General features: G+C 44.2%; 1 pseudogene; it reads right to left on the reverse strand.

Moving 5' to 3' along the window:
- Positions 1-15,694: 15,694 nt before the first annotated feature.
- Positions 15,695-15,812, reverse strand: LOC148519373 (5S ribosomal RNA; annotated as a pseudogene).
- Between the last annotated feature and the right edge of the window lie 3,716 nt (positions 15,813-19,528).

Consider the following 19,528-nt stretch of genomic DNA (forward strand, 5'->3'; position numbering starts at 1 on the left):
TTATTGGGCTAGTGTAGGAAATAGGCAATATCCTGTGACGTTTTAGTGCTTAATTGCTGTCTAAACGGAGATAAGCAACACACTTTTTGTATATGAGCACACCAGAAAGACAAAAGTGTCTGATTAATGAATATCTCTGGTTACATCTGTCCTAGCTACAGTATGTTCACTGTACAGTAAATTTAGCAGCAGAGCGAGGAACCAGACTACCAATGACAAGGTGTATATAGTCTAAAAGCCCAATGTTATTGCTGATAATAGCAACAGTGGCTAAGGGAACCAAACTGTTAAACGTCATCAACAAACGTCCATAGTGAGCTAATGTATGTTTTTCACCAAAGTATTGAGCTCTGTTGAATAACATATACAGTACATGGTTTGGGCTGCATTTATGTGTTTTCTATTTTCCATTCAAAATGTTTCTATTAAATTTCAAAGGATGGGATGATAATTTGGCATATAATATAATATTACAACAACTCAAAGTCTGCTTTTGAAAACATTAACGCTCATTTTCCACCTACAAAATTTTTTTCAATGTTCACCTTCCTTACCAAAGTGAAAACATTTGTATATATGCAAATGTTTGGTGCATGTTTTATGTACCCTAAGAAAGCTCTTTTTAGAAGACACTATGTATTAATAATCGCAGCACTGCTGCGCTGGCCCTGTGAGTTACATCCCCGGGAATATCGGAGGAGTCTTTCACGTTTCTGAAAGACTCCTCTGGGAAATCTGACACTTCGCACTGGAGTCCCGGGCCCGGACAGACAGGATGCCCGCCCTTGGCTCCTTCTGCCAGGGGCAAATTCCCGCTGGGCCAGGCACCGTTTCCCACCAGTCGCATGCCACAGACCCTGGTTCCCCCCTGTGCCAGGCTGATTCACAAGCCCGGTGACAGTGACATGTACAGGTCCTGGGAGCCCTGTAACTTCTTGCTAGGGACCTGGAAGTGACGTGAGTGAGGGCAGAAGTGCCGTTCATGCCCATGAAGGCCAGCTAAACAAGTAAGTTGTCCCCACTTAAAAAAAGACTTGTCCCCTCGCGGGCTTGGTGGCTTGCTATGCTCGCCACATGGTTATATTCCCCCTCTATGCCCACTTGGATGGTAGGGAATGACGCTGGACACTGGCTGATGACATATGGGTCCTCTCCGTGAAGGGCATTAAGACACTACCCTGTAACTTGGTCCCTCTCCTAAGTTCCGGCGAGCCGCAGTTCAATAAAGTTTTTTTCTTTATTGCGGCACAGCGCACAATGTCATTACGTCAGGCAGCGCCACTTACAGGAGCGGAGCCGCGAAGTGAAGAACAGCCGGAATACAGGATAAGGTTAGTAAATGACACTGGCCTGGAGTCAGAGAGGCAGAAATGGGCTGGAATGAGATGCTAGTGCACATAGCCAGAAGGGGGCCTTAGAGACACGCTGCGGCTATAGAGACAGAAGGGGGCAAGAGAGACATGCCAGGGGTGTAGAGACAGAAGGCGCTGGGAAAAATAGAAGGAGGCTGGAGAGATAGAAGGGGAGAGACATGCTGGATCTATAGAGACAGAAGGGGGCCTGAGAGACATGCTGGTGCTGGCTTGATAGACACTGAGGAGCTGCATTGGAGACTGGGGCTGGAAACACACAATGAGACTGAAGAGACAGGCTGGGTCTGAAGAGCTGGGGGGGAGGAAGGCCTGCAGATTATGTCAGTCCTGGGCACCACAATTTCTGATGGCAGCCCTGACACACACTGCCATGTACCAAAGTCGGACAGTGGCTGCGAGAGAGGGACTAGTAAGTCACATTATGCCACACTGTGGTGGCCCTAGTAAGTCACATTATGCCACACTGTAGTGTGCCCAGTAAGTTACATTATGACACAATGTAGTGCCCTCAGTAACTTACATTATGCCACACTGTATATCCCATGTAGGTCACATTATGCCACACTGTAGTGCCCCAAAGAAATTCACATTATGCCACACTGCACTGCAGGGGTTCCCAATCAAGGTCCATAAGGCACACTAGCAGTCCAGTTTTAAGGAAAGCCATACTTGAGCACAGGTGACTTCATTAGTACCTCAGTTACTTTAACCATCTGTGCTCAAGCATGGGTATCACTAAAACCAGAACTGTTGGTGTGCCTTGAGGACTGAGGTTGGGAATCACTGCTGTAGTGCCTTCAGTAATTCACATTATGCTACAATATACTGCCCCAGTAATTCACATAATGCCACTGCTGTGCCCATTGTAAGTCTCGCTATGTCCCACTATAGTGCCCCCAGTAAGTAACATTATACCCCACTGTAGTGCCCTCAGTAAGTCCCATTATGCCACACTATAGTGCTCCCAGTATTTATATTGTAGTGCCCCCAGTATTTCACATTATGCCATACTGTAGTGCCCCCACTAGTACACATAATGTCACATTGTAGAAACTCAGGTATTTCACAATATGCTACACTATAGTACCCACAGTAGTACACATTATGCCACACTGTAGTGCCCCTACTAGGTCACATTATGCCACATTGCAGTGCCCCCAGTAGGTAACATTATTATTACTGGCCAGCTCTCTGACGCAGTTCTTATCTGGGGGAGAGATCTTGTGAGGTTAACAGACTAGGGGGTTTATGTATCAAGCAGTGAAAAGCGTGAAGTGGACCAGTAGAGAAGTTCCCCATCGCAACCAATCAGCTCCTACCTATTATTTTATAGACTTTACTTGATAGATGCTACTTAAAAGCTGATTGGTTGCTATGGGCAACTTCTCCACTGGTCCATTTCTCCATGCTTTTCACTGATTGATACATAAACCCCTAGTTCTGCAAGGACAGAGAGGCTGACTTCCTGTATGTCACACAAGTGCATCACTACCAGACTGTTTCATTTATTATGTTCGGACAGCCCCAGCCTCATACCACACATCTACTCAGAACCACAAACATGTCCTTCACCTCCACTGAGAGTAAAACATATAAAAATCACCTTGCCGATAGGGTGCCCCTTTAGGCCAGTGTCCCAATGGGAAAATTTCCAATGAGCCATATGGCCCATTTCACCCCTGCATGTGCTCTTGTCTGTGGCTGGATTTACAGTAATATAGAACTGAGGAACAAAGCTGTGTAAATGGTTATCATTGTCTTCCAAAAACAGAAAATTCACATAACCTAGAAACAGTAAATTGTCCAAACATATTTGGAAAAGAAAAAAATATGGTAGTTGCTCAATCAGCTTAATGATATACTACAGGTGCTTGTAAAGGGCGGGGTTTACACTGAACACAGAAAAAAGAAAATTGCCCCCCAGCACACTGCAGATAAATCAAAAATACTTGAATCCTACATGATAATAGAAATTCAGAGGTATTGGTTCACATACATTTGCAAATATATGAATAAGCGCTGGGCCGACGTCAAGGCTCCTCTATACCAGCATCCCTAACATTAAGGGGTTCACGTCCGAGAAGCAAGGCACCCCAAAAAATGCCAGCCAAGGACCATCCCCAGGGCATCACACGAAAAGGGGAAAAAAGATAATAGTGAAGTGTAAAAGGATAGATGTGTAAAGATAAATCAATAAGTGTTAATGAAATGTAATAGAATTAAAATAACATAAATAATATACAAACGAATAGAGAAGTGAAAAAATATTCTATGTGGATTAAGTGGTGATGCCATGAGAAAGGTCCAGCCAGAACAACCTCGGGGGGTCCCACTCCCAAACGCTCACCCCAAAAAAATTATTGCTACATAGTAGTAGCACCCGCTCTGGATCATATAATTACAAATTGGTGTACTGCATGATAACAGTACATGTATGAGCTGAGAGCTAACTTACCTTGGAGGTACCCCAAAAAACCTCCACATGGCACTATAAGGATCAGCACCTCCTCCTAATGCTGACTCCCTTCATGCCTCCAAACAGCAAGCAAAAAATATGGTAGTTGCTCAATCAGCTTAATGATATACTACAGGTGCTTGTAAAGGGCGGGGTTTACACTGAACACAGAAAAAAGAAAATTGCCCCCCAGCACACTGCAGATAAATCAAAAATACTTGAATCCTACATGATAATAGAAATTCAGAGGTATTGGTTTACATACATTTGCAAATATATGAATAAGCGCTGGGCCGACGTCAAGGCTCCTCTATACCAGCGTCCCTAACATTAAGGGGTTCACGTCCGAGAAGCAAGGCACCCAAAAAATTCCAGCCAAGGACCATCCCCAGGGCATCACACGAAAAGGGGAAAAAGGTGATAGTGAAGTGTAAAAGGATAGATGTGTAAAGATAAATCAATAAGTGTTAATGAAATGTAAAATAATTAAAATGACATAAATAATATACAAACGAATAGAGAAGTGAAAAAATATTCTATGTGGATTATGTGGTGATGCCATGAGAAAGGTCCAGCCAGAACAACCCCGGGAGCCCCACTCCCAAACACTCACCCCAAAATAATTATTGCTACATAATAGTAGCACCCACTCTGGGTCCTATAATTACAAATTGGTGTACTGCATGATAACAGTACATGTATGAGCTGAGAGCTAATTTACCTTGGAGGTACCCAAAAAACCTCCACATGGCACTATTAAGGATCAGCACCTCCTCTTAATGCTGACTGTGGAGGTTTTTTGGGGTACCTCCAAAAGTGCTGCATATCTATCCGATGGTGCCCAATTTTACCGATGGTTGCATACACTTCCTGGAGATAACATGCGCAAGTGGGCATCTTAAGAAGGCCGGTGGGCATCTGCATACACAGAGCGATCGCACACCAAGACATAGTGGGCGTGCTAATGCCTTGACGTGCGATCGCCTGTCTTGCTGAATTTGCATACGCATCTAGCGAGCGAACGCATGTAGCGAGTGGATCTGAATCGGACCCTAGGACTGGAGGGCTAGGGGGAGCAGGTGACAAGAAATGGAAAGGCAATATAGTGTATAAGTCCTCTTCATAAGTCTCTCCTAGATGTTGGTGAGACCTTCCCCAAGGCGCGGAGTCTAGTCTACCTGATGGTATTCACCAGTAACCCCTCCAAGCGGGATGTGGGTTTCGCTGCACCAAGTAAACAGGTCGCGGCCCTCGTGGTAGGTAACTGGAGAAAACACAGAGATAGATATGGGAGGACTATATATAAATATATGATGCTGTATACAGGGAAGAGACGAAGTCACTGAAGTTCCAGTCATAAAGATTGACAAGAAAATCCAAAAGAATGTAAGTGCAGGAGACCCAGGCGCAAATGAGCGATGGGTGATAACGCTGGAGACTGAGATACTAGTAGCAGTGGAGTCAACGCTAGATAGTGTGAGGCGCTGTATTGCGATGGTAGTCAACAGGTGGTAAGAGACACTGTATAGCGATGGTAGTCAGCACATGTGATTGGAGACGCTATATAGTGATGGTAGTCAGCACATGTGATTTGAGACGCTATTTAGCGATGGTACTCAGTACAGGTGGCATGAGACGCAGATGAACAACGAATCTTGCTGGAATCAAGAATGAGTCTGGAAGTCACGGATAGAGTACACTGGAAAGGAACACAGCGGAGCCTGAGACGCTGTCACAGTAGAACACACTGAAGGAGCAAAGTTGTACATGCAACTTCCTGTTGCAGGAAGTACACTGAAATACCCTAGCTGGTCACTGGCCAAGGACAGCAGCTGACCGACCACAGGACTACCATAGGAGGATACTGATCAGATTACATGAACCAACATGGTGGCGCCCAGGACCGTGCTGCGGCAACCAGTACGCACGCATGAAGACTCTAGCAGACCCTGGGCAGAATACTCAGCCACTACCTGTCTCTACGCCTGATGTCCGGATGTCTAGGAGCCCAAAGACGCCATCGCAGAAGTGAGTAATGGCCGATCCCAGGCCGCATCCTGACACTCCAATTACTTAGTGGAAACCGGGCTGGCAGTGGCAGCGGCCGGGCATCGCACTTTCGTTAAAAGGGTAGTGTGGGGCTGCAGGCTGTGCAGCAGCAGTAGGAGCGAGCGGGTCCCCCTGTTCTTCCAGGGTCCAGTCCCGGGAATCCAGTCCCTGTAGTCCCCCCATGATGGCGGCCCTGGTAACACCTCATCACCTGCTTCAAACTCCATGGGGTGAAATGGTCACTATGAACTTAGGGCCTGATTCAGACCCGCTCGCGAGCGCTATGCGCTCACAAGCAGGTCGATGGTGGCCCAGAGCGCATCCACACGACGGAGCCGGCTCCGTTGTGCGAATGCGCGAGACCCAGATAGCGACGAGCAATCTGTCGCTCCGTGTCTCATACCAAAGGGGGCGGGCTGTCGATGTTGAGTGACAGCACGCCCCCTTTGGTAGGCGGGCCGGGGGCGTGGCTGCCCAGACGGAGGCGTTCCCATGGGAACGCCCACCGTCTGGGGCCGGCCCCACTGACATCACAAGTGATGTCAGTGGGAGTGCTTTCGGCTTTGTTAGAGCCGAAAGCACTCTAGGGCTTGCGGCAACGAGACCCTATCAAAAATAAGGGTCTCATCGCAAGCCCGATGGTCGCGATGGTCTTGACCATCGCGACCATCTTTCTGGCCGCTCGCTATAGCTGTGGGTGGTGACCCACAGCTATGTGAGTGGCCAGGAGGCCGCTCTAAAAAAAACAGAAGGCCGGCCCTGATTCAGAGCGAGCGCTCTGTCAGAGCGTCCGGCTCTGAATCAGGCCCTTAATGTCTTTTTATCGGTAGTTCCTCCGGCCAGGTTTTGTAGTCCTCACATGTTGGGAGAATCCCTTAAAACCAAGATATAAGTTTGGTGGATAATTTAATATTATGAAACGATCCAGAGAACATCCGATTTCCTGTATACACACTACATAATTATCATTCCTATATTTTCCTAAAGATCGTTGAGGTGATGTTTTTACATGCAAGTTGTCGGACCTATAGGCCTGAATCTTGCATGATGAGTACCTAGCATTACTTTCCAATTCCTACCCACATAATTGCTACAAAAAGACACTTTTCTTTTGTTTAAAATAAAAAGGTTAATTATGGGATAAATATATATAAGGGCTACAAATAAATGCTGGAATATCACAATTTCCTTTACCATTGCATTACTTCAGAGGGCTTGCCCTCATTTATATACAGTGCATCTGGAACGCTTCACTTTTTTCACATTTTGTTATGTTACAGCCTTAGGGCCTGATTCAGAGCCGCTCGTAAGCGGCCGCTCGTTCGTTCCGAGCGATGTTTGCACAACTGCGCATGGGTACGGATCGTAATACGCATGCGCAAACCAGTCAGTGCAGCCGAAAATCGTTTGTTTGCTAAATAGCGAATGCCTGCTATTTTGAGTGACAGGAGGAGGCGTATGTGGGTGGTAACAGGGGAAGGTGCTTGAAAACGGGGAGTGGAGATCCGAACGCAGGCGTGCTTAAAGGTCAAAATGGGCGTTTTATGGGTGTACATAATTAATACAGCAGCGTCCTTGACCACGTCACTGGGTTATTTTATAGTCAGAACTGCTCGCAAGATTGCGGTAGGAAAAACCAACCACAAGAATAGCGAGCAGTTCATACGCTGGTCGATGTACTCGATTAATCTAATAAATAGCGGACATGACGTAGGATGCGAGCGGCCAGGTGGCGTAGTTTTCCAAAAAACGACCGCATGTTTGGTTCGCTCGTTCAGACCTAGAGGCGTGAACAGACTGCAAAGAGCGAACGGTTCATTTGAATAGCCACCCCTTTTTTCTGAACGAGCGAGCGCAAATAGCGTCCGGCTCTGAATGAGGTCCTTATTCCAAAATGGAATAAATGATGTTTTGTCCTCAAAATTCTACACACAATACCCCATAATGCCGTGTAAAAAATTTTTGGGAGATTTTTGCAAATTTAATAAAAAAGAAACACTAAAGGTGCATATACACGTAACGATTTTTTGAACGATTTGTCGTTAATGACGTCGTTATCGTTCAATTGTTCAAAAAATCGATCACTTTCTTAGTTATAAAGATGAACGAAAATCATTCAAGTGCGCTCCTGTTTGTAGTTTGTAGTTCATTTCAGACTGTCCAACATAACGATTTTCATTAAGGGAAGGAACATTTTTCGTTCATCCTTGTAAAAATCGTTTATTACACTTCAAAAAATCGTTCACTTTTTCAAGGGAAACTCTGACAGATAATCTGACAGAAAATCGTTGGTTACAAAATCGTAACGTGTGTACCTTAAGAAATCACATGTACAAAATTGAGCTCAGGTGCATCCTGTTTCCACTGATCATCCTTGAGATGTTCCTACAGCTTAATTGGAGTCCACCTGTGGTAAATTCAGTTGATTGGACATGATTTTGAAAGGCATACACTTGTCTATATAAGGTCCCAGTGCATGTCAGAGCACAAACCAAGCATGAAGTCCAAGGAATTGTCTGTAGACCTCCGAGACAGGATTGTCTCGAGGCACAAATCTGGGGAAGGGTACAGAAAAATATCTGCTGCTTTGAAGGTCCCAATGAACACAGTGGCCTCCATCATCCATAAATGGAAGAAGTTCAGAACTACTAGGACTCTTCTAGAGTTGGCCGGCCGTCTAAACTGAGCGATCGGGGGAGAAGGGCCCTAGTCAGGGAGATGACTAAGAACCCGATGGTCACTCTGTCAGAGCTACAGCATTCCTCTGTGGAGAGAGGAGAATCTTCCAGAAGGACAACCATCTCTGCAGCAATCAACCAATCAGGCCTGTATGGTAGAGTATGGTAGAGTGGCCAGACGTAAGCCACTCCTTAGTAAAAAGCACATGGCAACCCGCCTGGAGTTTGCCAAAATGCACCTGAAGGACTCTCAGACCATGAGAGACAAAGATTGAACTCTTTGGCGTGAATGCCAGGTGTTATGTTTGGAGGATACCAGGCACCGCTTATCACCAGGCCAATACCATCCCTACAGTGAAGCATGGTGGTGGCAGCATTATGCTGTGGGGATGTTTTTTAGTGGCAGGAACTGGGAGACTAGTCAGGATAGAGGGAAAGATGAATGCAGCAATGTACAGAAAACCTGCTCCAGAGCGCTCTTGACCTCAGACTGGGGCGACTGTTCATCTTTCAGCAGGGCAACGACCCTAAGCACACAGCCAAGATATCAAAGGAGTGGCTTCAAGACAACTCTGTGAATGTCCTTGGTTGGCGCAGCAAGAGCCCAGACTTGAATCCAATTGAACATCTCTGGAGAGATCTGAAAATGGCTGTTCACCGACGCTTCCCATCCAACCTGATGGAGCTTGAGAGGTGCTGCAAAGAGGAATGGGCAAAACTGCCCAAAGATAGGTGTGCCAAACTTGTGGCATCATATTCAAAAAGACTTGAGCATGTAATTGCTGCCAAAGGTGCAACAACAAAGTATAGAGCAAATGCTGTGAATACTTATGTACATGTGATTTCTTATTTTCTTTATTTTATTAAATTTGCAAAAATCTCAAAAAAAAACTTTATACAAGTTGTCATTATTGGGTATTGTGTGTAGAATTTTGAGGACAAAAATGAATTTATTCCATTTTGGAATAAGGCTGTAACATAACAAAATGTGGAAAAAGTGAAGCGTTGTGAATACTTTCCGGATGCACTGTAAGCAGCTCAGATGACAGAATAACCTTAGGTACAAGTGATAATAAGGGGGTCAAATAAAAAAAAGCAGCGAAAATCCCTGTACATATCACTTCTCAATATGTACTAAAGAGTTTTCTCTGCCTTCAGCCTGCTAGTACTAAGAGCAGGCTAGAATATTGTGCTGCCATAGGCATCTATGGCAGCACTAAGTAACCCAGCTATTACTATGAAGAAGTGTCACCTACCATCGGCTGTCTTCTCCAGTGCCGGCTTCATCACCTCTAGCTGACGTAATTTGCCTCTCGTCATGGGAAGACCAGTGAGAAGCAGGCTGCAAGAAGTGAACTGTCACATTTGTCAGTTTATAAATAAAGTTTGTTTTAAAAAAAAAAAAAACACTGCTGAAGCTGTATGGGACTCAGAGTGAGAGAGGAGACCAGAGAGGTGACAGGTGAGAGTCCACAGTGCAGTCAGGGCAAACAATGCATCTCTGCTGACACCTCCTAGGGCGTGTCTTAACTTTCACTCTCCTCGGCAGAGCAATTTTTTGTACATATTGAGTTAACCGCCTCCTGCGTCGCAATGATAACAGGCAAATAATGTGCCGCTTTTTCTCCTTGATAAGTGGACTTATAGTACATGGACCCCTCAGTCTTTCAGACAAGCTCCTATATATCCATTGTGTGGCACTCACAGATATCTCAGTCCCTCTGATAGTGTTACGACTGCTGACATGTACCTTTCCTTAGGTGTATTACCTCAAGAGTCTCTCAAAACTCATGTTAGCGGAATCCTTTTATCCTCCACTGCATCCAGGCTGCTCTCTTTCTTGCGTCCTCACTGTAAGTAGAAAGGACTGACGGCGACCTCCTCCTGGCCCGGGCACCGCAGCGCTCGCTCTCCCATATTTATTGTACCTCAGACCAACTGTCACTCCCCTTGCCTCACTGTTATTTATAGCTCCTCTTTGGTTGTCATGGCAACATCCCTTCAGAGCACCTCTGGTGCACCTACATTGACTCTCTCACTGCTGACATTGGCACACATGACAGTACAGGGTTACGTGATGATAAAAGTCATGCAACATTGTGGCAATTAAAGTGCTGTCTGGCTAATAGTACCACTGACATGGGTGAAGTACCGTTTCTACATTATACAGTAACCTAATACCCATGCCTCTTCATCTTGCCTCTGTGATCACTGTGCCATATAACTGACTGCCTTATCCCAAAGGATTCATGGGCACTGCTAGGAATTTGGTAAGTCAGGCAACAGATAAGGAGTGCTGCATTACACATAACCTGGGCATTAAAGTAATGAAAATGTTGAATTGCTCTGGTGGTCACGGTGAGTTAGAATGTTAATTATCGGAGTCCGTTAACATCATGAATAGGCCCCTTAATGTGAGTATCGGCACCTTTTTTCACAAAAAAAAATGTTGAGGACTATTTAGGCAGTCGATGATCCGAAACATAGAGCTAGTTTCTTACTGAAGGTTGCTGATGACCAGAGGTACAGCACTACTTTCTAACACCAGGCAGTTGGTAACTGCAGGTACAGCACTAGTTCCTGGCTCAGGGCAGTTGGTGATTACAGGCACTGACTAAAATACTGGGTTATTACATCATACACGTACCTAACAGCCACACATAATCATATACCATATTGCTCCATTGTGAAAAGTCCATGGTTACTTTCAGGAATTGTGAATCCAAGACTACAGCTGGGCCTGTACACTGATGGAATGGTAATGTTTGGCTTTATCCCAAAAGAGATTCCTCATGCAATGGCAAATGAATAAATAGGTTGATGCGTAGCAGGAATGCCTATATGGCCTGATTCATTACCTATTTAAAATTAGGTTGGGACATCTCAGGAACACACATACTTTGATCTGGAATGATCCAGAAGCTCAGAAATGTAACAATAATTTAGTCACCACTGGTATTGCTCTGCAGATGCCTATCAGACATTATAGGCCACAATACCCAATCTTCAGAGTTTCCATGATGACAAGAAATAGGAGACTGCAGCGGCTTCTCACCTCATTGTCATGCCAAAATTAAATTATATATTGCCCTCCCCTCCACATAAAATCGTTCTGACGTCCCTATGCCAAAGTCAATTTACGAATGTATACAAATGCATTTTGGGTGTGCAGGCACGGTACTAAATGCAGATCTTATACCAACATGTATGTCTCCATATGTGAACTTTATTTAGGGATTAAGGTCCTGATTCACTACGGATCGCAACTGCGTTTGTAGCTGCGATTACGCATGCAGGCTCACTGCGATGATAAGCTAATCCATTGCGATCGCTATGCCGTCGCAGCACACATAAGGACGCCCACTTTACCTTACACACTTCCGTAATGTTTAGCAAGCCTATGAAACCATCGGTAAGATCGAGTGCCATCGCAGCCTCACGCACACTTGCACAAGCCCTGACCTTACTCAGGAATTGCTGACCTCATTGCACGCAGTGAGTACTTGAGCTGTTGTGTATGGCAGCGCAGTGGCTAATTTATGCATACCCCTGCAACGGCATCCCAATGCACTGACATGCCTGCGTTTCGCCAACCAACCCCCCGTCACCACCCACAAATGGTGCTTCTTTTCGATCATTCTGCGATGGATCTGCGTAGTCACTGCGACTGCAATCCAGATCGCAGTGGTTAGTACGCTCACATGCACTGCGATGTATACGCATGCGCAGAACGCAACAATCTACCGATTGTGTGCGTAATCACAGTTGCGATCTGTAATGAATCAGGCCCTAAATGTGCATAATACATCTATTTTGCAAATATACTGTAGCTCCTATACTACAGTAATTTAACTCTAAAGTGGTGGGGCTTGCTGAGAAGTAAGTGAGCTTCAACTCAGAGGCGTCACTAGTGTTGGTGTCACCCGGTGCTATAACTCATGGTGACACCCCCCCCCCCACCAAAAAAAATAAATAAATTGATGCGCAGCTCCGCAAACTCTCCCCAAATACTAGTCCAGCAGACACATTTACACAATGCCCCCAGTAGTGGTGCCCCGTATGTAGTGCCCACAGTAGTGGTGCCCCTTATGCAGTGCCTCTATGCAATGTCCCCAGTGGTAATGCCCCATAATAGTGCCCCCAGCGGTAGTGGTAATGCCCCTTATAGTAGTGCTCTCTATAGTATTAGTGCCTCCTTTAGTAGTGACCCCAGTATTAATGCCCTCAGTAGAAATGCCCCTAGTAGTAATGCCCCCATTAGTAGTGCCCCTAGTAGTAATGCCTTCAGTAGTAATGCCCCCTGTAGTAGTGCCATCAAAAGTAATGCTCCCTGTAGTAGTGCCCCCATTAGTAATGCCCCCTAATAGTGCCCACAATGGCAGTGGTAATGCCCCCTATAATATAACCCCCAGAAGTAATGCCCCCTATTGTATTGCATAGAGTGTAACAGTGACTGCCAGATAATGCAGAGAGCATCGTAGTAACCGCCAGATAATTCAGAGAGCATTGTAGTAACCGCCAGATAATGCAGAGAGCATTTGTAGTAACCGCCAGATAATACAGAGAGCATCGTAGTAACCGCCAGATAATGCAAAGAGCATTGTAGTAACCGCCAGATAATGCAGAGAACATTGTAGTAACCGCCAGATAATACAGAGAGCATCGTAGTAACCGCCAGATAATGCAGAGAGCATCGTAGTAACCGCCAGATAATACAGAGAGCATCGTAGTAACCGCCAGATAATGCAGAGAGCGTCATGGTAACCGCCAGATAATGCAGAGAGCATTGTAGTAACCGCCAGATAATGCAGAGAGCATTGTAGTAACCGCCAGATAATACAGAGAGCATCGTAGTAACCGCCAGATAATGCAAAGAGCATTGTAGTAACCGCCAGATAATGCAGAGAGCATCGTAGTAACCGCCAGATAATACAGAGAGCATCGTAGTAACCGCCAGATAATGCAGAGAGCGTCATGGTAACCGCCAGATAATGCAGAGAGCATTGTAGTAACCGCCAGATAATGCAGAGAGCATTGTAGTAACCACCAGATAATACAGAGAGCATCGTAGTAACCGCCAGATAATACAGAGAGCATCGTAGTAACCACCAGATAATGCAGAGAGCATCGTACTAACTGCCAGATAATACGGAGAGCATCGTAGTAACCGACAGATAATACAGAGAGCGTCATGGTAACCGCCAGATAATGCAGAGAGCGTCATGGTAACCGCCAGATAATGCAGAGAGCATTGTAGTAACCGCCAGATAATGCAGAGTGTCGTAGTAACCGCCAGATAATGCAAAGACCATCATTGACCCACATATAACCCATAACATGAATACACCCAGAAACACAATGAGTATACCCACACACATTAATACACCATCCCCAGCATAGACATTCTCTCCTCACTGAATTAGTTACTTCCCATTACACCTACTGTATACAGTAGACCATAGTCACTGTGCTGGCTGCTGCACTGCATGCTGTCTCCCAGCTCCTTCTCATCCTCTCTGACTGGGAGGTCAGAGGGTCACGCTGGGAAGAAGCAGGGACAGTGTACAAACTACTTGTCAGTATTCAAGTGTAATCAACAGTATTTGAAATACACTTGTAAACTGGCAAATGTTTTGTAGACTGTCCCTGCCTGCTCCCAGCGTGACGATCTGTAAGACAGGGAGTGAGCTGATTCACTGAAGAGAGGAGGAGCAGGAGCTCAGCTGCCATCCACCCCGGCGGCTTCAGTCAGGCTGATCGTCTTTACACTGACAGTAGGTAATCAGCCCCGTGCCTCTAGCGCTCCCCCCCCCCCATGGAGGGGACTGTATGAAGAGCACAGCCGCACTTGCCACTTACTGTACTGTAGGCTGCCGCTGGCTGTCTCACTGTGACAGGCGCAGCGGCAGCCGGCAGAAGTAAAAGCTGTCTCAGCAGCTGCTACAGGGAGATTGCCTCTCCAGCCTGGCTGCCGAGCGGGGGGCGGGGATGAGTCAGATTTTGGTATCACCCCCTTGGAGGGTGACACTCGGTGCGGCCCGCACCCACCGCACCCCCCTTGTGACGCCACTGCTTCAACTGAAAGTGGACACTGGCCTTGATTCAGAGCCGGATGCTCTGACAGAGCGCTCGCTCTGACTCAGGACCAGCCTTCTTGTTTTGTAGAGCGGTCAAGACCATCGCGACCATCAGGCTTGCGAGGAGACCCTTGTGGTAGGGTCTCGTTGCCGCAAGCACAGGAGAGATTTCGGCTCTCACAGAACCGAAATCTCTCCCACTGACATCACTCGTAATGTCAGTGCGGCCGCCCCCAAACAGAGGCGTTCACATGGGAATGCCTCCATTTGGGCAGCCACTCCCCTGGCCCGCCCACCAAAGGGGGCATGCTGTCACTCAACATCGACAGCACGCCCCCTTTGGTCCGAGACCTGGAGTGACGGTTGGCCTGTCGCTATCCGGGTCTCGCGCATGCGCACAACGGAGCCGGCTCTGTCGTGCGCATGCGCACTGGGTCACCATCGACCCGCTCGCGAGCGCATAGGCCCACTGTTGACTGGATAGGGACATGGTTTGTCTGATTTCAGGGAATGTTTTGCGAGCAGAGCCGGTCCTAGGCATAGGCAAACTAAGCAAATGCCTAGGGGAATCCAAGCCCGGCAGAGGCTTGGGCAGGGCCGAAACTAGATTTGTGTCATCCAGGGCAACAAGAAACGAAAGATTCCGCACAGAATAATTTCTTCTTAATGGAAACCAACCATATATCATCACTGGATAAATTATATCATTAAGATTTGTTGGTGGTGCTCCCAAAGCTCAAGATTAAACATGCAAAGACAACAAAAGAAAGAAAGTAGATCTAGTCGCTGGGGCACACTTGTAAATAAATGGATTATGAATAAATAGATGTTTTTAATAAAACATAACTTTTAATATTCATCAATAAAATAATGAGGCACCTTGCATCCTATACATAAAGTACAGATGATATAATAATCATCTACTGTTGTATAACGGCGAAATATTAGATAAATCTCTATATCAATGGGTACAAAGAGATATTGGTATTGAACAGATAGAATTAAACATATAATAGGTTTAGCTGCTCTGCCTGTGCATGGAAATCCCAAACATCCTCTTTTAACCTACAGCACCTGGTATTCCCAGGAGGTCTCCCATCCAAGTACTAGCCAGGCCTATCACTGGTTAGCTGCCAAGATCAGACGAGATTGGGCAATCATGTGATGTAAGGCTGTAGGTATAATAATAATGGGTTGCAACAGCACTGGGTCAGAGCAGTAACCATAAATGTAAGGCTATCTTAGTGGATAGTCCATTTATTGTTTAAAATATAGTGTTCAAAGAAAGTGTTGCATAGGCACACCTCAATTGTTACACGTGCATGCATCAAATAAGATTATCCATACAGTGATATAACGTGTAACATAGAATAGATAAATAAATGATTATCAAACACAGATTTATTTATAATGGTCAATACATAGGTGTAGCATATCCCACTTTCGATAGATAGAGACTCACAATGAGATGCTATAAGGTTGGTTCTGTGGTGTGATTATATTGAATGATGCATTCAGTAATTAGGATTTAAGTTTAAGCAACAAATCTCACATGATAAATCCTCATGCATGTAACACACTCGATGGTCAAAATAGTACTGACATAACACACAGGATAAAAGACACTGATGTTAAGTTAAACCGTGACTCATCAAATCACCCACGAACCATGTTTGTATTATTAGATTACAGAATGACCTTGATCAATGATCATAATTTATAGAAATACAATATCATATAAATATAGCATACACAAGTGGTACTATAGAACGATATTTTTCGAATTAGAATTGTATAAATCAACTAAACATAAAAAGCATAACTACTAAAGTCCAAGACCACATTGGAGTTCTCATACAATACCAATCCCAGAGTTGAGATAGCCAGGAGTCCGATCCGTGCACAGATTGATTCCCCTAGCAAACTGTGTACCACAGGACGCGCGTTTCGCCCAAATGAGGGCTTGTTCACCTCATGCATAATTGGTTGAGACCAGACCGTCTCTATAAAAAGGTTCGAGAATCCCTCCCATAATATCCAGCTGTATGTCATTATTAGAAGATTAATGAGAAGGTAAACATGAGAGTTCATCCATCTCTTTGGTTGGGAGCGAACATGTGATCGTACCAACGGGCCAATCACATGGTGGTTAAATCAGGGTGCATTCTGGTAAATGTAGTGCACTATATTCCATTTTGCTTGAAAACACACAAAACAGGGAGAGATGCGCGCATAGGGAAAACAGAGCCACTGACCAAGATCACAATTACACTTGTTAGACATTGAGGCAGAGAGCTACCATGCATGTTGCCCATCTCCCTACCCAATGGCACCCAGCGACTGGGCCCACCATCCAACTGTTGATAATGTTGAAGGGTTACCAAGGGGATAGCAATTCATCCTTCTCCTTGGTTGAAAGTCAACACGTGATCGGACCCACTGGCCAATCATTGTATATCATTTTAAACAGGGTGCATGCTAGTAAACGTAGTGCAACTAGATAGCAGATGATATCTCCCATATGGAGACAATATTATTAAGGTGCCTGTAGATCAGAATAGTGTACAATGATATAAAATACCACATCTAAGGCAGCAAATCATAGGGAGATCAATAACGCTGACCAAAGTTGCAGCTACACACGTTTGACAATAAGGCAGGAAACTACCATACATAGTTCCCGTCTCCCTACCCGAAAGCACCCAGCAAGTGGACCCACCATCCAACTATAAATGATATTGAAAGGTTACCATGGGGATGTAATTCATCCATCTCCTTGGTTACAAAAAATGGGGGACATGTGATCGAACTCACGGGCAAATCATTGTACACCATTTGTGACAGGGTGCATGCTGGTAAACGTAGTTCACCGAGATATCAAATGATATCTCCCAAGTGGAGATAATATTATCAAAGTGCATGTTGGTTAGTATAATACATATTGATGTCACATAGTGTCTCTCATTTGGAAACAACGAACATAAAGAGGTAGCCAATATATAGGGAAACACATATTACCTAATTATAAATACTTATTGGAAAGTTACTTAGGGAGAGGCCAATTCACCCATCTCCTTGGTTGAATGGACATATGTGGTCGGGCCCATATCTTGATCCATTTTATTAGGGTGCATGCTGGTAATTATAGTGCACCTAAATATCAAGGAATACCTCCCAATTAAATGTGATTATGTCAAAGAACATACTGGTCAATATTTTACAAAAGATGTTTCCCATTAGGAGCCCCATCATTTCCTTAAGTGAGCCTAAATGGAATTCTAGAATTGGAATATAGATTAAAAGGAGGTAAGTGTATAGAAACACACATCTAACTGGAAAAAAACACATGTGATCAGAATATAATAGCAAAAAGAGATTCTCTGTTTTTATATAATGAGAGACCACCCAACAAGTGATAAATAATAATAAATAAGACGGATTACAAGGACCTGTTGATCCATTAAAATGTGTAAAGAAACTAAATCATAAAGTATAATTGTCTGTTGGGATCTGGATAAATCCCATATATTATTGGATCAAGAGAAGAAAGGAGGGAAGGTTTAACAATAGTGATGAGAAAAAGATGTTGTAGGTATAGTGAATGGGATTAATTAATCCATATTAAACTATATTTGAATAATAATAAGTGTTCCTTGATAAATGTGATGTGTCATAATAAAGACCAAAATACAAATATCAATAACATGTGAGTAAAAGTGAATAAAAATAAAATAAAAAACCATGGTAAACAACTAGTGCAACTGTATTATACAGATGTCAGATGAAAAAGCGGTGCAAAAAAGGGGTATTGTGTCACAATGTCAATTAATACAATGTGTATATATATATCAAGAAGAATATTGTTTAATTGGTGAAAAATGTGATGAAAGGTGAATATATGAGGTGCATACATAAATGTGTGCTGTGCTATTATAAGAAAATATTTGGATTGGACTAAGTCTTCTGTTTTTTGGATTCCAGATCTGGACATAAATTTTAGTCTATTAACTGTCCAAGGAAACACAAAGATTATAGGAACACACTATAATTAATGTATTCATTCATTCCTTGTGGATTGAGAGCACCCAGTTTAAATGTCCACAAACTTTCTCTCAATTAATTCCTGTGTAATGTCACCTCCACGGATTCCCAAGTTTACTTTTTCTAATCCAAATGCTTGAAGTTCTCTGCAATTATCATTATGCTGTGTGTGGAAATGACGAGCTACTGAGGTCAGTTTTTTAAACTTCGCACGATCAGAAGAAGCGTTTGTGATCGTCCCCACGTGTTCCAAAATACGTTGTTTGAGGTTTCTAGATGTCATTCCCACATATTTGATGTTGCAACTACAGGTAAGGCAATATATGACACCTGTCGTGTTACAGTTAATGAAATCCCTGATCTGGATCTGAGTTCCATATTTGTCAGTGACCTTGTTACATTTGGCCATATAAGGACATGCCTTGCATGTGCCACAAGCAAAAGAGACTTTTGCTCTTGTATCATATTTAGGAAATCTTATATAATGACTCTGAACAAACTGGTCTTTCAAATTCTTGAATCTACGCCATCCCATGGCTACTTTAGTATCCAAAATTTGGGATAAATCATAGTCTAAATGCAGGATATGCCAGTGTTGTTGAATGATACCTTGGATGGCTCTCCATTCTTTACAAAAGTTACCAATAAATCTCATTCCTTTTTTATCAGTCTTTTGTTGGGTGTCATGTCTTACCTGATTTCCATCTTTAAAAATCAATTGATCTCTTGGGATATCTGAAATACTAGCTTGAGCTCGCTTGATGCATCTCCTGCTATATCCCCTTTCCATTAATCTACCAGTCAATTCAAGGCTTTTAGATTTGTATATATGTGCTTCAGAACAATTAAGTTTAA

The sequence above is a fragment of the Taudactylus pleione genome, unplaced genomic scaffold (assembly GCF_031769625.1).
Source record: "Taudactylus pleione unplaced genomic scaffold, aTauple2 ptg000190l, whole genome shotgun sequence".
Taxonomy (NCBI): domain Eukaryota; kingdom Metazoa; phylum Chordata; class Amphibia; order Anura; family Myobatrachidae; genus Taudactylus; species Taudactylus pleione.